Below are 23983 nucleotides of genomic sequence, written 5' to 3'. Positions count from 1 at the left end.
GATCTTACTTTTGCTCGTACGGGCAGTGCTACATGTCACTCCACTAGGCTACTCTGTTTTTGTAAATGTAAGTTGATTCATCATAGGATTGGATTATTATTTCCGCAAGTGTGAAAATAGCAGCATAAGTTGTAAAGCTAATATATATAAAATTGTAGACTACACAATGGCATATCCCACAATTTTGTGCATCTCACCTTCAGAGTTTATGCTCAACACATCATTTTGATTGCCACAGTTTTCTAAACATCACATAGAAAGCTTCAGAATTTTACACAACCATAAATGCGCATGTTATAACATGTTTAAATGACGTGGTACCGCGCACAAAAGCAAGCCATGCCACGACAAACAATGCATGACACAGTACAGTAATGCATTGACAGCTTAGAGTGACGTAAACACCTATAACAAAGAGAATGGCGCACTTATCAGTTCACAGAAAAATATGCAATCAATTCAAACCAGATGAAACACGTGAAAAAGGAATGGTACCCATATAAATGTTTCTAGCATTTGTAGACTTAGAGAAAGCTTTTGACAATGTTGACTGGAATACTCTCTTTCAAATTCTAAAGGTGGCAGGGGTAAAATACAGGGAGCGAAAGGCTATTTACAATTTGTACAGAAACCAGATGGCAGTTATAAGAGTCGAGGGACATGAAAGGGAATCAGTGGTTGGGAAGGGAGTAAGACAGGGTTGTAGCCTCTCCCCGATGTTGTTCAATCTGTATATTGAGCAAGCAGTAAAGGAAACAAAAGAAAAATTCGGAGTAGGTATTAAAATTCATGGAGAAGAAATAAAAACTTTGAGGTTTGCCGATGACATTGTAATTCTGTCAGAGACAGCAAAGGACTTGGAAGAGCAGTTGAATGGAATGGGCAGTGTCTTGAAAGGAGGATATAAGATGAACATCAACAAAAGCAAAACAAGGATAATGGAATGTAGTCTAATTAAGTCGGGTGATGCTGAGGGAATTAGATTAGGAAATGAGGCACTTAAAGTAGTAAAGGAGTTTTGCTATTTGGGGAGCAAAATAACTGATGATGGTCGAAGTAGAGAGGATATAAAATGTAGGCTGGCAATGGCAAGGAAAGCGTTTCTGAAGACGAGAAATTTGTTAACATCCAGTATTGATTTAAGTGTCAGGAAGTCATTTCTGAAAGTATTCGTATGGAGTGTAGCCATGTATGGAAGTGAAACATGGACGATAAATAGTTTGGACAAGAAGAGAATAGAAGCTTTCGAAATGTGGTGCTACAGAAGAATGCTGAAGATTAGATGGGTAGATCACATAACTAATGAGGAAGTATTGAATAGGATTGGGGAGAAGAGAAGTTTGTGGCACAACTTGACCAGAAGAAGGGATCGGTTGGTAGGACATGTTCTGAGGCATCAAGGGATCACCAATTTAGTATTGGAGGGCAGCGTGGAGGGTAAAAATCGTAGAGGGAGACCAAGAGATGAATACACTAAGCAGATTCAGAAGGATGTAGGTTGCAGTAGGTACTGGGAGATGAAAAAGCTTGCACAGGATAGAGTAGCATGGAGAGCTGCATCAAACCAGTCTCAGGACTGAAGACCACAACAACAACACCCATATAAATACGGACGGAGCACCTGACGCATAGCAATGGCTACCTGGTTAACCTTAACTGCTAAACTTACGACTCGAACCAAACTACTGTAGCTGTATCGTCATTCATTCGACCTACATTGTGTCTCATATTACAATGGACCAACTTTGTTTTGATTTGGAGGTGCGGCCTAAAATTTTTCTCTGCTCTTGAATTTCGAGTCTCAAATTTCAGGTGCAGCGTAGATTCAGGAAAATTTTTTTTCCTTGATTTCGAGTCTCATTTTTCAGGTGCAGCTTAGATTCGAGTAAATACGGTATATGAAGGGGGCTGTAGTATATTCCTAGAGTAATCATCTAAAGTTGGTTCTAGAAACTTTGTTAACAGACTTTCTTGGGAGAGTTTATGCCTGTCTTCAAGAATTTGACATTTCAATTCCTTCAGTATCTCTGTGACACTTTCCCACTGATTAAACAACCCTGTGACCATTTGTGCTGCTCTTCTCTGTATACATTGAATACCCCTTGTTAGTTCTATCTGGTATGGGTCCCACACACTTGAGCAATATTCTAGAATGGGTGGCATGAGTGATTTGTAAGCAATCTAATTTGAAGACCAATTGCACTTGCCCAGAATTCTACCAATAAACCAAAGTCTACCACCTGCTATACCCTTGACTGAACCTTTGCAATCTTCCACTTCATATCCCCACTAAATGTTACACCCAGGTACTTGTATGAGCTGTCCGATTACAACAGTGTTTCACTGATATTATAGTCATAGGATACTATGTTTTTTTGTTTTGTGAAGTGCCAAATTTTACATTTCTAAACATTTAGAGCAAGTTGCCAACCTCTGCACTGCATTGAAATCTTATCAAGATCTGACTGAATATTTATTCAGCTTCTTTCAGATAGTACTTCATTATAGATAATTTCATCATCTGCAAAAAGCCTGATTTAACTGCAAAATCATTAATACACAACATTAACAGCAAGGGTCTCTACACATGTCTGTGGGGCATGCCCAAAGTTACTTCTACATCTCATGATGACTCTCCATCCAAGATAACATGCTATGTCCTCCCTACCAAAAAGTCCTCAAGCCAGTCACAAATTTCACATGATAACCCATATGATCGTACTTCTGACAATAAGTGCAGGTGTGGCACTGAGTCAAATGCTTTTCAGAAAACAGAACACTGCATCTACCTGGTTGCCTTGATCCAAAGCTTGCAGTATGTCATGTGTGAAAAGTGTGAGTTGGGCTTCAAATGATCGATGTTTCTGAAAACCATGCTGAATGGCATTGAGAAGGTCATTCTGTTCAAGATACCTCACTGTGTTTGAACTCAGCATATGTTCTAAGTTTCTACGACAAACTGATGTCAAGGATATTGAACAGTAGTTTTGTGGCTCTACTACCCTTCTTGTAGATGTATGTGAGCTGTGCCTTTTTCCGAGAACTGGTCACAGTTTTTTGTTTGAGGGATCTACAATAGATTACAATGAGAATAGGGGCTAACTCAGCTGCAAATTCAGTATAGAATCTGATAGGGATTCCACCGGGACCTAGAACTTTGTTCAATTTTAATTATTTCAGCTGTTTCTCAACACCACTGACACTAATACTTATTTCATTTATTTCATTCATTTTTCAGTGGTACAAGGATTAAATTGGGGCAGTTCTCTTGGGCTTTTCATTTCAAAAAACATTTGAAAACAGAGTTAAGCATTTCAGCTTTTCCTTTGCTACCATCAGTTTTGCTAGGACTGGACACTAACTTTGGTGCCATTAACAGCCTTTACATACGACCAGAATTTCTTTGGATTTTGTGCAATGTCATTTGACAATATTCTGTTATGGTAGTCATTGAAGCCATCACAAATTGCTCTCTTGACAGCCAAACGTGTTTCATTCAGTATCTCTCCACTTTGTTTTCAACCTACTGTGCACTAATCTCTGTTTCTTTAGGAGTTTCTTTACAGTGACTGTATATCATGGAGGTTCCATCCCACTATGAACTGTTCTACTGGGTATATATCTATCCAGTGTGTGGTCAACTATTCTTTTAAACTTGGACCAAAGTTCCTCTACATGCTCCTGACCTGTACCAAGAGTTTCAAGTTCCTCATTGACATGTGACATTACTGAATTTTTATCTACTTTACTGAAAATATATATCTTTCTGTTTGTTTTAGTTTTCCTTTGTACTGTGGTAATCATTGTTGCCACAACCGCGCCATAGTCACTGAAACTAGTTTTGATGTGGAAATCCTCAAAGAGGTCAGATCTATTTGTTGCCATTAGATACAATATATTTCCATCTGGAGTAGGTTCCTAACTATTTGTTCTAGGTAGTTTTCAGAGAAGGCATTTAGTAAAGTTTTACACTAACAAAATTGTAACTTTCCCAATTAACTGTTGGATGATTAAAGTCTCCACAAAAGATCAGAGTATGATTGGGGAACTTGAGAACAAGTGAACTCAGGTTTCCTCTGAAGTTTTCAGGGATCGAATAATCATTTTATGCCCACCCCTGATATTGAGTCTTGCCCAGATAATCTCACATGCAGCTTCAATTTCTATCTCGGTGGATCTGGAATTTTTGTCTACTGTGACAAATACACCACCTCCATTTCCCATTTGCCTATCCTTTCAATATATGCTTAAATTTTCCCCAAAGATCTTACTGCTATCAATTTCAGGTTTCAAACAGCTTTCTGTACCTAGTATTATGTGAGATTCACTACTTTTCATGGGCACTTCAAACTCTGACACCTTGTTGAGAATGCTTTGACAGCTTATCATTAGAATTTTAATACTCTCACCCCAGGGAGGCATTTCTTTTGATATTATACTGATACTTCTGGGTTTCCTACAGCTATTGTTATCTGGATAGGATGGTGCATCACCTAATCTAAAAACCCTTGAGTGCATCCCACACACCGTCAGCTACCTGAGTGCCAGCCTGTTATGTGTAGTGCACACCTGACCTATTTAGGTGGCCTTACAGCTCTCAAGTCCATGAAGTCACAACCTAGCTTGTCATAGAACCATTGAAGTCTCTGGTTCAGTCCTTCCACTCAACTCAGAACCAAAGGGCTACAATCTGTTCTGGGAACAATCCTACCTATTGTGAGCTTCATTGAAACTCCACATACAAGGCTGGTATTCTTAACTTTCCCTGCCAGTTGCTAGAATGACCCAAGAATGACTTCGGAGCCTAGACAACAGGCATCATTTGTTCCAACATGCACCACAACCTGCAGTTGGTCGCAGCCTGTTCCCTCAAGGGCTGCTGGAATAGCCTCTTCAACATGTTGAATGAGGCCTCCAGGCATACACACTGGGTACACCTGTCCCGTGCTGCCATTCCCCTAAAATGTACCATCATTCACTGTACATTTGAACTGCCAATGATTAATAGACCCCTAATCTTTTGTGTTTGCTTGGTTGATGAATCACATTTCTTGTACACTAGGTTGATGATCATGTCTGGATGCACCATCATTCAGGTGAACTATAGCACGCACCATGGATGCAGGCTGAAGGATATTATGGTATGGGGGACATTCACCTCAACCGTTCATGCTTGATGCCTTCCCCAACTGCAATGGCATCTTCCAGCATGATAACTGCCTATGTTATAAGACCAGAAGGGCTACAGTGCTATGTGGAACTTGATAGCGAACACACATTGATGTATTGGCTATCAAATTCACCTCATGTGAACTCAATGAAATACATCTGGGACAAATCTGTGTGGCCACAAACCACCAGCTCATAATTTATGGGTATTATGTGACCAGTGTGAAGAAATATGGTACCCCTTCCCTCTGGAAACCTACCAAGGAATTACTGAATACACACCATTCAGAACCACTGCTGTAATGAATTCTGATGGTGGACAAACATGATATTAAGCAGATGGTCATAATGATTCAGCTCATCAGCATATGTCAGCTGGAAGATGTATAAGGTACAAAACTGAACAGTATGGAAAAACTGTGGGAGACAGTATCTCAGAGAATAATGAACAAAGCTGAGGTTGGACAGACATATGTTCAGGAAAACTATTTCAAAGAAGTTGGAGATGATTTTACTTGCTGTACATAGTAATTTCCAGGGGATGAAACCATGATGTGCATCCTAGAGGAGGAACCTGAGTTGTCACCTAGGTAACTTGTGGTACTTTGCACAACCTGCAGTGTGAATTTCTCCACTTGTTTAAATACATCAGCTTGCAGCCAACATCATTACAGGCAGCATGAATGTGCCATACCAGAACTGACAGGCCTCAGGTGGGCTTCACTTACAAGATATCTTCCACATGTCTCTATACGTAGAAGCTGAAAGAATTGAGGTACAGTAAGAAAGTGGGCCACACAAATGATACTTCGCCTCTGAGGAGTCATGAAAGGGGCCTACATGTATACTGACGATGAATAAATAATGGTGGTTTACAGCCATCATATCACAGTGAATCTGCAAAGGCCACAGATGTGTTGTGAAGGCCCTTCAATAAGCAAATAGTATAGATGACAGAAATCCAAGAAAGATTGTATCCTGCTGCATAAACCATCAACAAAATTATTTTTATAGAAAAAAAAATTATCGGTGATAAATACTGGATTTCCAGATGAGATCTCCTGCAAAGTGCTGCTCACAACAGTGAACATAGATACATAGTGTGCATCTGGCCTCCATGGTCATCCATTCCCACCAACATGCTTGGTTTATTCAATCTTGCAAATAGTTTATGGACTGATTATAGTAGATGACAATACTTTTCTTGGTGCAGACATACAGCCACTCACTACTGTTTACCTGTGCATCACGTAACCTAGCACTAGCACTAGAATTTTATTAACATCTAAAACCCCCAAAGTGATGTAAATGAAGCTGAGATGAGTAATTTGATATAATACACATGGAGTCACAAATGTATCCCTAGAATGATGACTAATGTTGAACATGTGGCATCATCAGATGACATGTCTCACTGCAGATGCAGCTGTTGGGCTCGTTGATCTTACTTTTGCTCATACGGGCAGTGCTACATGTCACTCCACTAGGCTACTCTGTTTTTGTAAATGTAAGTTGATTCATCATAGGATTGGATTATTATTTCCGCAAGTGTGAAAATAGCAGCATAAGTTGTAAAGCTAATATATATAAAATTGTAGACTACACAATGGCATATCCCACAATTTTGTGCATCTCACCTTCAGAGTTTATGCTCAACACATCATTTTGATTGCCACAGTTTTCTAAACATCACATTGAAAGCTTCAGAATTTTACACAACCATAAATGCACATGTTATAACCAGGAATTAATCACACTAAACCAAGCACTGCATGATAAATCACTGTGTGTAGAAAGTTGAGTCCTCCTCCTACTGGATAGTAACCTTCATAATGCTCTCTTCATGTAACAAGAAAATGATGACAGGACCTGAAGTATTGCATAATAATCCAGCTACTACATTTATGTATGGATAGGTGAACTGGGGAGAAACAGCTCAGATTTAGAAGATGAAAAGGAACAAAGATACTACTGACCTGCTAAGAATCATAGGGGAAAGGTATATTGAAAGGCAGAAAAATTTATGCTGCTTATACTGACATGGAAAAAGCTTTCAACATAGTACAATGGAAGAAGCTGGTGTATATTTTGAAGAGAAAAGGAGTAAACTTGAAGCAGAAACAATGGCACAGAATCTATATTTACAACAGTAAGTAAGAATAAGGATTCGAAATGAAATGTCAGAAGGAAATAGCATTGGAAGGGGTATTAAACAAGGTTGTTTCCTCTACCCTTTATTGCTCAATTTATACATGGATGAAGTTATTGCAAATGGCTTAGATGGGAAAAGAGGAGTATGTATTGGTGGAAAGAGGACAGAATGTATAAGATTTACTGATAACTCACTATTAGTGGCAGAGAATGAACAAACTGTAAATAAAATGATCTGAATGAGGTTTGTGTGGAATATGGAATGCGTATCAATACAGAAAAAACAGAATATGGCAATTGGCAAATGAAGGAGATGCTGGAAAATATTAAGATATGAGAAGTTATTACTAGTCAAGTAAGAGCATTTAAATGTCTTGGGAGAATGACCACTGAGGACTTGAGATGCAACCAGGAAGTGAAAATGCACATTGTTATAGCAAAGGAGGCATTCAACAGAACCACGAGATTAGTATGCAGCAAACTAGATAAATTTCCCACTAAAATTTTAAATAGTGGCATTAATGGTGGTTAAGTTTTCAATGGGTCATTCCATGCCAAGTGGTCTAAACCTTCCCACCATCATGTCTCCAATTTTCTTCAAATTTTATCTGTAGCACTAGTCAAGTGCTAAATTAAGTTTCTCAAGATTTCAAGCCTCTAGCTGCAATACTTGCTGATCTACACCCCCTTGTCTGAAGGGTAGTAAGTTCGCATGCGCGCGACATCAGACAAAATGCCATTTTTGGGGTCTCATAAAATTGAAACCAATTCATAAGAATGGTTAGTAAGATGAGACCCTGTACAGTTTTTTGTGCTGATTCAAACGAAATTAATTATAAGATTACTGATGCAAAATCCGGTCAAACAAGTCGACTCAAAGTGTACCCCTAATTCTGTCGTGACTTAATGCGACAAATTTTGACCAATATTCAGACTGCAATAATTTCCTTGCAGATAAAGATATGGACTTGAACTTTTTACCAAGTCTTATCTTTGTGCTGGACATAATACAGCTGGATTTCCAACTACCCAGGCTTTATAGTCGCCTTGCAAAATCTCTTCAAATTTGGCAGTGTCAGCGCAAATGGCTTTATTTACCAAAGTTCAAAGCCCATTACTACAAAATAGTCAGCCTGGATTTAATTGTGAATAGTATCATCTGAAAGAGAAACTCTTGCTCTACAAGATGGATATATTTTTCTTTTGCAACGCTTCCATTAAGTGCTTATTTACTCAGGTCAAAGTATCTTATATTTTGTGTGCGCAGTGCCCTGCGTTGGTCCATGATGGCTGAGCCATTACTGGTTATCACAATAAAACCAGCATCCCCATCGCCATAGGGGCCACGCCCGATAGCCATGCAGTAACAGCCACGGGTGGGTATCTTTACTGCAGGTTCCCAAGCCTGATTACAGGGTGTCTTTACCACAGGATCCCAAGCCTGATTGTGGGTTTCTTTATGCAGGTTCCCAAGCCTGTCTTCCTCAGTTACTTCATCATTCTGGAAGCATCGTTGATTTGCAAGAGAATGCTTTCAGGAAAACTGTATTGCCGACCAGATGATGTCACTGATGGAGCTGGAATAACACCAATGATAAGTTGTTCTGGAATCCAGCAAGTATCACGTCTTAAGGGCCAATAAAATGAACTTGCAGGACCATGAGGATGCATAAAGCTTATGAAAGCATCTTTCTGTTCGACTGAGATTTCAACGATGTTTCCAATCCACCATTTCTTTTCATAAATGCAAGCAACATACTGCCCAGGCTGAAGATCCATGACTTGAACTACTACTTCAGCAGCACTAATTTTGGCCAAAAAAGATGTCGCATCATTAGAAACTCTACTGACCTTAATTGTCGTCATATCAATGGGCAAAAAATGGTGGTTTTCTCTTGTGCCAGCTAGAGTGTGCCCTTGCAGGAATCTTTCTTCTTGAGAAGCTTTTTCTTCTTCAACTTCCTCTTTGCTGATGAAAAAGAATTTGATTCCATTGATATTATCATTGCAGAAGTTGAAAAGATCTTTGGGTGTTAGAATCTGGTTTTCATATGGACGTTGCAAACTTGCTCTTGCTGCCAACCGTTTTGTTGTGCCTCCAATGCCATCACAAGGCGACTTTCCATGGCTTGTTCCAAAGAAATTCCATTCTGCTGTTATTTCAAAATCTTCTTTGTGATAGCATAAGTTGAGAAAATTCTTGAAATTCTTATATTGTGCAGCTGAACCATCACTGAAGTAGTGGATGTGGCTTATTTTGGAAAATTGCATCTTCAGGTAATTGATTACTTTTCCAATGTAAACATGGACAGTAATCGTATCGTGTCGAAGGCAGTCACTAATAACACAAAGATTCACACATTGCACCTCTTCGTTTTCACAGTAGTAGACTACAAATGGATGAACTGTTGCTTGACTGTTTTCCCAGTGAAAGCCTTGCACTGCATCTTGAACAATAAATGAATAGTTTTCAGCAAAATCCATTAGTATTATGAATTCGCCTTCTTTCAAATCAGTTTTGAGAGCTTTCAGGTGCTGGCTTTGATGCTTGGCAATGTAGTGATGACAAGACAGGTTCCAAATTTTTGCTGCAATATCTTCAACATACTCTTCTGTTGAAAGCTGCTTTGTTTCTAAAGTATCCCTGTCGGTATGAATCCATTGTTTGTACTCAATCAGTTCTTCAGGGTCATTATCTTCAAAATATGTTGCAATAACTGCTTCTACACCTTCTGGACCAGGGCAGTTTTCACAACGATGAAGCATACAATCCTTGTTTTCCAAGCTGCAAACAGCTTTGCTAAGAATTTCCTTGTAGTCTTCATTGATTGATGCACCAGTGAGCATAAGCTTGACATTTTGGTGTATTGTACAGACACAAACTGAGTGCATTCCAGCAGAGCCAACTGTAACACACCATTTTGGTCTAAGCTCGCAAAACTTTGAGAAGCCAATTTCTGGTCCATTTTGCTTCTGATAAGACACGTACATTTCCTTCAAATTGCAAAGCAACAACCGCTTTTGCTTGTACACCTTTGTTCCTGAAATTCTCACAGGCACACAGTCTTTCTTCCCTGGACAAAGTCTGCTGAATTCGTCATCTTGAAAAAAGTCATGTACTTTCTGGACAACTTCATCTGAAAGCTTCCTTCCTTGCCGATTTGCTGGAAAAGCTAGAACACCTTGCTCATTCTTCAGTTTTCTCGCTTGCTTTACCATTCTTTCTGATACATTAAATGCTGTTGTCGTATCTTTAATTGTCCAGCTTCTTGGAACCAAGGTCAATATTTGAACTTTTGTCCTACGATTTGACACTTTACATTTTTCTTTCAACTCTTCTATAAGATTATCAAGATCTGCACAATTATTGCATGGGCGACTTTTACTTGAACTTGGCTGTTCATCGTAATTGATTCCTACAGCAGCAGCAATTTGATTCCCAATTAAACTTTGTGCATCCAAGATCTTTCTTTTTGCATAGCTTTGCTTATCTCTTTTACTTAGTTGTCTTCTTTTCAATGGTGAAGCACCAATAAATGATAAACTTTTGTTGATGGCTGGTTCAGTTTCATCCGTTGTGAAATCTTGTTCAGATTGGGTTGATAGTGATGATGAATCTTCTAGCTTTTGGTTCAGTGCCGACATGCAGCGAGGGCAAAGCTTCTGACCAGGTTTTATATCAATCACTTCTTTTTTCTTTAACAGGCAAAGTTTGGCAGCTGTTTCATTATCAAGCAGTCTAAGTCCAGCTTTTACATTGTGATTCCTCTTCTTGAATGGATTGCAACATTTCTTTTGCATCGCTTGATATTCATGTAGGAAGAGGGCTTCATGGTGGAAGCAAATGATGGAATTTTCGTCAAGTTTGGCTTCTGAACGCGAAACAAGCAATTTCTGGTCACATTCTGTGAAATCACTAAACGCTTTGAATCCAGTCTTCTTAGCATAGAAGATAACATGGCACTTCGATGCAGCAGCATCTTTTCCAATTGAACAGGGGGCCAACGATTCTTCTTCTTCATTAACTTCTGACATCTCTCACTGGCCAATCACTGAATAAAACACGAATGAAATATCCAATTATATCAGTAATTCTAAGCGACTATTAAGATTCAAATTCCTAGAAATGAAGAAAAATTAGTGCATCGCGCATACAAAATATAACAACTTTGATGTGAGTTAATGAGTACTTAATGGTCGCGTTGCAAAAAAAACAAATGTCAGTCTTGTAGAGCAAGAGTTTCTCTTTTAGGTGATACTATTCACAAGCAGATTCAGGCCAACTATTTTTTAGTAATTGGCTTGAAACTTTGGTAAATTTTACCGTTTGTGCTGACACTGCCTAATTTGAAGAGATACTGCAGGGCGACCATATGGCCTGGATCATTGCAAATCCGGCTGCATTATGTCTAGCACAAGCATGAAGCTTGGCCAAAAGTTCAAGTCCATATCTTCAACTGCAAGGAAATCATTGCAGTCTTAATATTGGTCAAAATTTGTCGCGTTGTGTCACGACAAATTTTGAAGTATACTTTGAGTCGAGTTATTTGACCGGGGTTTGCATGAGTAATGTTATACATAATTTCGTTGGAATCAGCAAAAAAAACTGTACAGGGTCGCATCTTACTAACCATTCTTATGAATTAGTTTCGATTTTATTAGACTCCAAATATGACATTTTTTTTATGTTGCATGCACACGGACTAAGTACACTTCAGACAAGGGGGTCTAGATCAGCAGCTATTGCAGCTAGAGGCCTGAAATCTTGGGAAACTTACTTCAACACTTGACTAAAGCTACAGTTAAAATTTGACGAAAATTGGAGACCATGATGGTGGGAACTTTTTTCAGTTTTAGACCACTTGGTGTGGAATGACCCCAATGAGAGTCAAATGCTCTGTGATTTAAGAATTCATTACATATTCTCACACATAAAATAATTCATCTTGCTTAAAAGGAAACATTTCCCAAACGACCACTGACAATATTTTCCTGTCACCTGTTATAAATGTAAACAGTTGTGACATCATGCTCACTGAAAGCAGTCTGTTGTTATGAAGTATTGCTTAGTCCTCATCCTAAAGCATTTGAAACATTTTGTTGTTGGCAGATGCTTTTGAGTGTATTGTGCTTTGATGCTATAAATGGCGCTGTTTATTTGGAACTAGAATTTTATTTTTCTGTTATTCTCTCATTCATGTTTTATTGCTGCAGTGGGCTAAAGTAAAATTCTTAGTTAGAGTGTCATTTCTCACCAGTTAAAATTACATAACTGTAACTGAATACTAAAACAATACAAATTCCTGGAATTCTAAAAAATTTCCTGGTCTTTCCCGGATGAAAAAATTCCAAAATTTTTCCCAGATTTCCTGGTTGTCCCAGAATGTATACCCCTTGGACACAGTTCAAATGGTGTCAGCAGTTACCAACAATGGGATGGTAGAAATAATGGCAAGGCTAGCTAAGCAGAAGACGACAGGCAAAAACACAAGAGAGAACACAAGAGAGTCCACCAAGCGGTGTTCCTGTTATGTTGCAGTAGTGGCAAATCGGGACCTTATAGGTTGGAAGCAATTGAATCCACCACACTACAGGCCATGTGGGGTGAGGGACAATGACGTAAAGACATTAGGGTAAGTGATATTACATTTTCAGGTTGTGGGTGTTCAGTTTGAACAATGTGTGGAAGTAGTGCTTTATGCAAGCAAAATATCAACATCTACATTAAGCAAAGTATCAACATCTACATCTACATACATAATCCGCAAGCCACCATATGATGCATGGTGTAGGGTACCTTGTATCATACCAGTTACTTGCTTTCATGTTCCACTCACTAATAGAGTGAGGGAAAAGTTACTGTCTATATGCCTCTGTGTTGTTGTTGTGGTCTTCAGTCCTGAGACTGATTTGATGCAGCTCTCCATGCTACTCTATCCTGTGCAAGCTTTTTCATCTCCCAGTACCTATTGCAACCTACATCCTTCTGAATCTGCTTAGTGTATTCATCTCTTGGTCTCCCTCTACGATTTTTACCCTCCACGCTGCCCTCCAACACTAAATTGGTGATCCCTTGATGCCTCAGAACATGTCCTACCAACCGATCCCTTCTTCTGGTCAAGTTGTGCCACAAACTTCTCTTCTCCCCAATCCTATTCAATACTTCCTCATTAGTTATGTGATCTACCCATCTAATCTTCAGCATTCTTCTGTAGCACCACATTTCGAAAGCTTCTATTCTCTTCTTGTCCAAACTATTTATCGTCCATGTTTCACTTCCATACATGGCTACACTCCATACAAATACTTTCAGAAATGACTTCCTGACACTTAAATCAATACTGGATGTTAACAAATTTCTCTTCTTCAGAAACGCTTTCCTTGCCATTGCCAGCCTACATTTTATATCCTCTCTACTTCGACCATCATCAGTTATTTTGCTCCCCAAATAGCAAAACTCCTTTACTACTTTAAGTGCCTCATTTCCTAATCTAATTCCCTCAGCATCACCCGACTTAATTAGACTACATTCCATTATCCTTGTTTTGCTTTTGTTGATGTTCATCTTATATCCTCCTTTCAAGACACTGTCCATTCCATTCAACTGCTCTTCCAAGTCCTTTGCTGTCTCTGACAGAATTACAATGTCATCGGCGAACCTCAAAGTTTTTATTTCTTCTCCATGAATTTTAATACCTACCCCGAATTTTTCTTTTGTTTCCTTTACTGCTTGCTCAATATACAGATTGAACAACATCGGGGAGAGGCTACAACCCTGTCTTACTCCCTTCCCAACCACTGCTTCCCTTTCATGTCCCTCGACTCTTATAACTGCCATCTGGTTTCTGTACAAATTGTAAATAGCCTTTCGCTCCCTGTATTTTACCCCTGCCACCTTCAGAATTTGAAAGAGAGTATTCCAGTCAACATTGTCAAAAGCTTTCTCTAAGTCTACAAATGCTAGAAACGTAGGTTTGCCTTTCCTTAATCTTTCTTCTAAGATAAGTCGTAAGGTCAGTATTGCCTCACGTGTTCCAGTGTTTCTACGGAATCCAAACTGATCTTCCCCGAGGTTGGCTTCTACTAGTTTTTCCATTCGTCTGTAAAGAATTCGTGTTAGTATTTTGCAGCTGTGGCTTATTAAACTGATTGTTCGGTAATTTTCACATCTGTCAACACCTGCTTTCTTTGGGATTGGAATTATTATATTCTTCTTGAAGTCTGAGGGTATTTCGCCTGTTTCATACATCTTGCTCACCAGATGGTAGAGTTTTGTCAGGACTGGCTCTCCCACGGCCGTCAGTAGTTCCAATGGAATATTGTCTACTCCGGGGGCCTTGTTTCGACTCAGGTCTTTCAGTGCTCTGTCAAACTCTTCACGCAGTATCGTATCTCCCATTTCATCTTCATCTACATCCTCTTCCATTTCCATAATATTGTCCTCAAGTACATCGCCCTTGTATAGACCCTCTATATACTCCTTCCACCTTTCTGCTTTCCCTTCTTTGCTTAGAACTGGGTTTCCATCTGAGCTCTTGATATTCATACAAGTCGTTCTCTTATCTCCAAAGGTCTCTTTAATTTTCCTGTAGGCGGTATCTATCTTACCCCTAGTGAGATAGGCCTCTACATCCTTACATTTGTCCTCTAGCCATCCCTGTTTAGCCATTTTGCACTTCCTGTCGATCTCGTTTTTGAGACGTTTGTATTCCTTTTTGCCTGTTTCACTTACCGCATTTTTATATTTTCTCCTTTCATCAATTAAATTCAATATTTCTTCTGTTACCCAAGGATTTCTACTAGCCCTCGTCTTTTTACCTACTTGATCCTCTGCTGCCTTCACTACTTCATCCCTCAAAGCTACCCATTCTTCTTCTACTGTATTTATTTCCCCTATTCCTGTCAATTGCTCCCTTATGCTCTCCCTGAATCTCTGTACAACGTCTGGTTCTTTCAGTTTATCCAGGTCCCATCTCCTTAAATTCCCACCTTTTTGCAGTTTCTTCAGTTTTAATCTACAGGTCATAACCAATAGATTGTGGTCAGAGTCCACATCTGCCCCTGGAAATGTCTTACAATTTAAAACCTGGTTCCTAAATCTCTGTCTTACCATTATATAATCTATCTGATACCTTTTAGTATCTCCAGGGTTCTTCCATGTATACAACCTTCTTTCATGATTCTTAAACCAAGTGTTAGTTATGATTATGTTGTGCTCTGTGCAAAATTCTACCAGGCGGCTTCCTCTTTCATTTCTGTCCCCCAATCCATATTCACCTACTATGTTTCCTTCTCTCCCTTTTCCTACACTCGAATTCCAGTCACCCATGACTATTAAATTTTCGTCTCCCTTCACAATCTGAATAATTTCTTTTATTTCATCATACATTTCTTCAATTTCTTCGTCATCTGCAGAGCTAGTTGGCATATAAACTTGTACTACTGTAGTAGGTGTGGGCTTCGTATCTATCTTGGCCACAATAATGCGTTCACTATGCTGTTTGTAGTAGCTTACCCGCATTCCTATTTTCCTATTCATTATTAAACCTACTCCTGCATTACCCCTATTTGATTTTGTGTTTATAACCCTGTAGTCACCTGACCAGAAGTCTTGTTCCTCCTGCCACCGAACTTCACTAATTCCCACTATATCTAACTTCAACCTATCCATTTCCGTTTTTAAATTTTCTAACCTACCTGCCCGATTAAGGGATCTGACATTCCACGCTCCGATCCGTAGAACGCCAGTTTTCTTTCTCCTGATAACGACATCCTCTTGAGTAGTCCCCGCCCGGAGATCCGAATGGGGGACTATTTTACCTCCGGAATATTTTACCCAAGAGGACGCCATCATCATGTAATCATACAGTAAAGCTGCATGCCCTCGGGAAAAATTACGGCTGTAGTTTCCCCTTGCTTTCAGCCGTTCGCAGTACCAGCACAGCAAGGCCGTTTTGGTTATTGTTACAAGGCCAGATCAGTCAATCATCCAGACTGTTGCCCTTGCAACTACTGAAAAGGCTGCTGCCCCTCTTCAGGAACCACACGTTTGTCTGGCCTCTCAACAGATACCCCTCCGTTGTGGTTGCACCTACGGTACGGCTATCTGTATCGCTGAGGCACGCAAGCCTCCCCACCATCGGCAAGGTCCATGGTTCATGGGGGGGGTTTTTTCACCCGAGGGAGGACTCGAACCAAGAACCTCTCGTTTCGTATTTGAGCACTCTGACCACGGGACCACTGCCTCTGTATGAGCCCTAATTTTTCTTATGACACTATGATGAAAAGGATAGTTGCTACTCCCCACACAGAGGAGATGCTGAGTAGCAGATAGGCCCAACAAAAAGACTGTCAAACAATGTTGTCAATATCTGCAACTCAGGATCTCCTCTATATGGCGAGTAGTAGCAATTATCCTTTCCATAATACTGTCATTATTCCATCCTGGATTTTCCATTGTCTAATTACTCTTATCTTACATTTGTGGTCCTTGAGCAAAATGTACATTGGTGCAGTAGAATAGTTCTGCAATCAGCTTTAACTGCCAGTCCTTCACGAATCCTGTCTGTAGCAGTTGCATAATGATTGAAACTACCAGTAATAAAAATAGCAGCATGCCTCTGAATTGCTTTAATGTCTTCCTCTAATCCAACCTGTTGGGGATCCCAAACACTTCAGAAGTACTCAGGAATGGATCCCACTAGTGTCCTACATGCAGTCTGCTTTACAGATGAACCACAATTTCCTAAAATTTGCCCAAACTGAAGTCGACCATTTGCTTATCCTACTATCAAGCTTGTAGGATAATTCCATTTCATATTGCTTTGCAACATTACACCTAGATATTTAATCAACATGGCGGTATCAAGCAATACGCTAATAATGCTGTACTTAAACATTGCAGGGTTGTCTTTCCTGCTCATCTGCATTAACTTACATTTTTCTATGTTAAGAGCAAGCTGCCACTCATCACACAAACAAGAAATTTTGTGCACCACAGCTACCTCAGTAAACACCTGCAGATTGCTGCTCACTCTCGGTCCTATCAAATTTCCCTGTGGCATTCCTGATGATATCCTTCTATCACAGGAACACTTCCTGCAGATGATAATGTAATGTGTTCTATTACAACATGATTCTGGGGTTAGACTTTCTGTTAGAACAACATGTCAAAATTGGCCTTCAGTGACATATGATGGAACTTAGAGGGATGATATTCTGACTAGGGGAAACTGTGGAGTATTGTAGCAAGGTTCATCTAACTTAGGGACATATCGGCCGAATTGTGTACAAAATCACTAAGTCTTGATTAGCTTGATATTAAGCCAGAGGGCACTGGAAAGTTTCTTTGGGTGTGTTTAGAACCTAAGTTGCCTGTCGATATGTTGTCTATAAAAGAACCACTAGACGAGAACAATGTAGTGGACACATCATGTTGTTTGGGAGAGAGACGGAAAAATGTTACCTGTGAATTTACAAAATTTTGACACAGATGAAATGAAATTAACAAAGGAACTGTTAGTAATGAATTTAGTAATTCTAGAGGAAGATGATTGGGACATGCAAAATGTGAACCATGGTCAGACACAGTCTGCCACTAAAACTGCATATGCTACTAAAGATGATGGAGCATCTGGAAGGAATGAAAAAGACAGAGATGAAGAAGCTGCTATTAGAATTCGAGGAATTATTTTATCCTCAAAGTCTGTTGCCAGAGACGCCTATGACATAATACCAAATTCCAACAGAAATGAAGCATCATTATATCAGGAACTGCGCCATATACCTTGACATTTACAGACAATTATGGAGAATTTCATCAAACAACAACCTGAAACACAGATTCTGCTGTGACTATCAATATCTTAATAGTAAAACGATGATAGATGTGTACCCAATACTCAACATCATGGTGACAACTGGTAACTGGGACAGTGCCAGTACTTCTCTACTGGGGATGTAAGGAGTGGGTACTTTAAGTTAGAGGTTCAGGGGACCAGCATCTGCAGACCCCAGCAACATTTGGTAATTGATGGATGGGGTACTGAGAGGGTTGAAACTTCATCAGTGATTGGTGTGCCTTAATGATATAATTGTTTTCTTGATGGATGTGGGAGACCATATACAATGATTAAGAGATGTTTTTAAAAGGTAATGTATTGCACATCTTATATTAAGCACAGAGAAGTATCATTTTCCTTGGAGAAAGTTGGGTATGGTATGTAATTAGTAAAGAAGGGATAACAAAGGGCCTAAGATTGGTACAAGCAATATAGGACTTTCCTGTTCTTAAGACAAGTAAGGAGCTACAGACATTTTTGTGGGTCTCCAATGATTACTGGAGATTCGTCAAGGAGTTTGCAGATATTGCAGGCCACTCAAACAACTATTGAAAAAAAGTTGTGAAATTCAAGTAGACCAAGGAGTGTCAAACCACATTATGGGCTTGGATAAAGCTCTGACACTGAGCCCAGAAAAAATGTTCAGCTTAATGTATGGAATTCTGTATTTTCATTGTTATCTTTGTGGAAAGAAATTCTGGTTTTAACCAACTATGCACCTCTAAAATGGTTATTAGGTTTGAAGGACCCTTCTACCAGGCCCACAAGGTGGGTGTTGAGTTTGTGTGAACTGGATTATGAAGCTGTGCATAAGCCAGGAAAGAAGCACGGTAATACAGATGATATGAACACGAAGGTAGCAGTAGTACTGTAGTGTCGCGGAATAGTAAAGAGTTGGAAATGTGGAACATTGTCAAAGTTTCGTTGCCTATGCCGAGAGCCAGAGGCAGTAGGTTAGCCAAGAGGTAAGAGGATTGCACATGTATCGGAATGTGTCATTACGCAGGAGCAATGGCCTGGTTACACACAACAGGCGAGAGAGAATTGGTTAGCGCGTGGGTTTGTGTTATAGACGGAGACTTTTGTAGAGTGTAAGACTGAGGTATAGCATCAGCTGTACAGCATTTCACAACTTTGCATAAGTCTCTCGTAACAACACGTAGCTCTGTCACAAGAACATCTAAGGGGCGAGTACAGCAGATAAGTCAGCAGTATGAGTGGAACGAATGCGTTCATTACAAACAAGCATGACGTCAGGACGTTGCTCATGCTTCCTTTAAATACGCCAGCTTTGATAGCAACAAGGCACTCGCAGTTAGATGTGTACTGGGATGCTGCGTAGCGCTAAGCTCGGTGATCGACATGTTAATCTTTATTAAGGAGATATTGCAGTAAGGGCGGCCCATCCAGCAGCAGACATGTGGGGACAGTACCAGCTCTGGTCCTCTCTGCTGCTGCTGTCAATCATCAACCCAGGATTAGCAGACATCGCGGCAGACTCGCTTGCCGCCAATGCTGACCACATCAGTGAGCCGTCGTTGAGATCGTGTGGGGCCTAGGCCCTGTGCATCTGCCGTCACGTACCGGGTGAGCCAACGACGCTGGGGGATTGCGGCCCGCTCCGCCCATCCACCGCAGACGAGCCACCAGAAGGAGCAGGGAAGAAGACAGGGTGGGACAGAGTACACTCTGCACTACGAGAATGCCTCTCATGCCGACAGCACTGGGACTCCAACCCAGAGCCTCCTACACACAGCGGCCAGCTGTCCACCTCTGACCCGGGCGGCCAGGCGGGCACCGCCCGCCATGCGCGGCGGAAGTAAGGGCATTCCGCCGCTATGTCAGAGCACGCGGCGCTGCGCTAGCAAGACTGGTGCCGGAGCTGGTGTCATCGCTATGAGTCAACGAGGACTCGGGGAAGGTCGTTGATATCACCAAGTTCATCCAACCTGTGTTACGCAGGCCACATTGTACTCAGCAGGAATAAAGGTGTTATGAATTAATAATGTTTCTTTGGCGTGTCTGAGCCGTCCACAGTCATTTCCTAGCACCCTGACAACTAGAGAGGTCACCGCTCGGCCTCCAGTCCACCGTAGTCGAGCGGGACCACCAGGGCGCCTACAGTACAGGAACTGAGCCATGGTCTTTTTGAATGGCAAGCAGTGCAAGTCACTGATAATGATTGTAAGCTGTACATAACACAAGTGCAGTTCAGCGTGTGTGACAGCCTTTCATTCAAGTCAACTAGGTTGGGGACACTTGTGGTAGTACCAGTTATGTTTGAGGAAGAAGCATTAAGGGAAACATACAACGTGCTACCTGAGCATGGAGATCAGAGGACAACAAATTGGAGGGTGGAAAAACAGTACTGTTGAAATGAGATGAAGAAGTGGACTAATACGTATAGCTAGTGTACAATGTGCACAGTAAGTGGACATGAACCACAGGCAAGTGCCATCACAATTGTTACAAGAGGTAACTAGGCCATCTGAAATGATAATGGATAGCCTACATCGATTTGACACTACTCCAGTGGAAACAGTTTCATTTCAATGATTATTAACTGCTTCTCATGGCATGTGGAACTGATCACCATTCCGAATCATTAAGCAACTATGGTGGCAGAAGTAATGGCCAACAACTGGTTGCTCAAATTTGGGTGAAACTAGGACAGATAGATCAGGGGTGCAGTACACAAAGGAAGCGGCTACTCGGGTAGCAGAGTACTTGCACATGGGGGTTTTTTAGGCTAGGGAGTAGTGCGAGGTGTCCTGATGAACACTCACCAGTCAACGTGCAGGCAGGGAAATCAGAACGCGCTCAGTGTAAAGACACTTCAGCTATCAAGATATTCGGAATAAAGTTCCTGAATTTACTGCCATCCACGAAGCGTGTGGCACACAAATTATTCTTGGGACTGAGACCTGGCTGAACCCTGAGATAGGAAGTTCTGAAATATTTAGTGAGGGTTGGAATGTGTATCGGGAAGACAGATTAGACACCGTAGGAGGTGGTGTCTTCATTGCAGTTGACAAAAATATTGTGTCTACTGAAGTCGAAGTAGAGTGTGATTGTGAAGTTATCTGGCTAGGAGAAATAAAGTTAATTGTTGGGTGTTATTACCGGCCACCAGGTTCCACCGTGTCAGTTCTAGAATCATTCAAAGGGAGTCTACACTCTGTATTGCATATGTACCTGGATCATGCTATATTAATCGGAGGCGACTTCAACCTATCTAGTATAGACTGGGATGTCTATGGATTCATTACAGGTGGCACAGACAAGCCGTCGTGTGAACTACTTTTGAACACATTATCTGAAAACTGTCTTGAGCAGCTAAATCGACAGCCAACGCATAATGGAAATATTTTAGATCTGGTAGCCATGAACAGACCAGACCTCATCGACGATGTCAGTGTTGAGGCAGGGATTAGCGATCATGATGTTGTCATTACAACTATGGTCACGAAAGTTAAAAAATCGGTCAAGAAGGCTAGGAGAGTATTCTTACTAGAAAGAGCAGATAAGCACTTGTCAGCATCCCACTTAGTAAATGAACCGACTTCATTTACTTCCGGTACGATGGATGTGGAAGAATTCTGGGCAAATTTTAAACACATTGTGAATCACACATTGGAGAAGTATGTGCCGAAAAAGTGGGTTAAGGACAGAAAAGACCCACCGTGGTTTAACAGCGCAATTCAGAGAATGCTCAGGAAGCAAAGACAGTTGCACTTGCGTAACAAGAAAGATCGGGAGAATGAGGATAGGCAAAAGTTAGTAGAGATTCATGCTGCTGTAAAAAGAGCAATGCGCAAAGCATACAACCACTACCACTGTCATACCTTAGCAAAAGATCTTGCTGAAAACCCAAGGAAATTCTGGTCTTACGTAAAATCGGTAAGCAGATCGAAGGCTTCCATCCAGTCACTCACTGATCAGTCTGGCCTGGCAACGGAAGACAGCAAAATGAAAGCTGAAATTTTAAATTTAGCATTTGAGAAATCTTTCACGCAGGAGGATCATACAGACATACTGCAGTTTGAGTCTCATACAGTTTCCAGTATGGAGGACATAGTGATAGACATCCCTGGGGTTGTGAAGCAGCTGAATGGGTTGAAAATAAATAAATCGCCAGGTCCTGATGGGATTCCAATTCGGTTTTACAGAGAGTACTCTACTGCATTGGCTCCTTACTTAGCTTGTATTTATCGTGAATCTCTTGCTCAGCGTAAAGTCCTGAGCGACTGGAAAAAAGCGCAGGTGATGCCTATATATAAGAAGGGTAGAAGGACGGATCCTCAAAATTACAGACCAAGATCCTTAACATTGGTTTGTTGCAGGATTCTCGAACATATTCTCAGTTTGAATATAATGAATTTCCTTGAGACAGAGAAGTTGCTGCCCATGCATCAGCACGGCTTTAGAAAGCATCGCTCCTGTGAAATGCAACTCGCCCTTTTTTCACGTGATATCTTGCGAACCATGGATGAAGGGATCAAACGGATGCCATATTCCTTGACTTCCAGAAAGCGTTTGACTCGGTGCCCCACTGCAGAGTCCTAACTAAGGTACGAGCATATGAGATTGGTTCCCAAATATGTGAGTGGCTCAAAGACTTCTTAAGTAATAGAACCCAGTACGTTGTCCTCGATGGTGAGTGTTCATCGGAGGTGAGGGTATCATCTGGAGTGCCCCAAGGAAGTGTGGTAGGTCTACTGTTGTTTTCTATCTACATAAATGATCTTTTGGATAAGGTGGATAGCAATGTATGGCTGTTTGCTGATGATGCTGTGGTGTACGAGAAGGTGCCGTCGTTGAGTGACTGTAGGAGGATACAAGACAACTTGGACAGGTTTGTGACTGGTGTAAAGAATTGCAGCTAACTCTAAATATAGATAAATGTAAATTAATGCAGATGAATAGGAAAAAGAATCCCGTAATGTTTGAATACTCCATTACTAGTGTAGCACTTGACAAGTCACGTAAATTAAATATTTGGGCGTAACATTGCAGAGCGATATGAAGTGAGACAAGCATGTAATGGCAGTTGTGGGGAAGGCAGATAGTCGTCTTTGGTTCATTGGTAGAATTTTGGGAAGATGTGGTTCATTTGTAAAGAAGACCGCTTATAAAACACTAATACGACCTATTCTTGAGTACTGCTCAAGCGTTTGGGATCCCTATCAGGTCGGATTGAGGGAGGACAGAAGCAATTCAGAGGCAGGCTGCTAGATTTGTTACTGGTAGGTTTGATCATCACGGGTGTTACGGAAATGCTTCAGGAACTCGAGTGGGAGTCTCTGGAGGAAAGGGGGCATTCTTTTCGTGAATCGCTACTGAGGAAATTTAGAGAACCAGCACTTGAGGCTGACTGCAGCACAATTTTACTGCCGCCAACTTATATTTCGCGGAGAGACCACAAAGATAAGATAAGAGAGATTAGGGCTCGTACAGAGGCATATAGGCAGTCATTTTTCCCTCATTCTGTTTGTGAGTGGAACAGGGAGAGAAGATGCTAGTTGTGGTATGAGGTACCCTATGCCATGCACCGTATGGTGGATTGTGGAGTATGTATGTAGATGTAGATTTGGAAATTAAGGACTAGTCTACTGCACCCACAAACTAATGGAAGAACAGAGCATTTGCATAATACTACTGGTAGAATGTGATGCTGCTATGTAAACGATCACCATAATTATTGGGGAACATTTGCCTTGGTAGCCTAATCTAAAAATTTCACTTTAGTACTCCACTACTCCCTTATTTGGTAGCATATGCAAGAAAGATTACTTCACCATTTGCTAATAATATACTGGAAA

The 23983-nt window shown here is 40.7% G+C and overlaps 1 protein-coding gene across 1 annotated transcript in view; it reads right to left on the bottom strand.

Moving 5' to 3' along the window:
- The window catches only part of LOC124545739 (cubilin-like), a 718402-nt gene that overhangs the window by 184531 nt on the left and 509888 nt on the right, over positions 1 to 23983 (bottom strand). The window lies entirely within an intron of this gene.

This window comes from Schistocerca americana, chromosome 8 (genome assembly GCF_021461395.2).
Source record: "Schistocerca americana isolate TAMUIC-IGC-003095 chromosome 8, iqSchAmer2.1, whole genome shotgun sequence".
Lineage (NCBI taxonomy): Eukaryota > Metazoa > Arthropoda > Insecta > Orthoptera > Acrididae > Schistocerca > Schistocerca americana.
The sequence above is the reverse complement of the archived record's forward strand: the minus strand, read 5'-3'. Positions and strand labels throughout refer to the sequence as shown.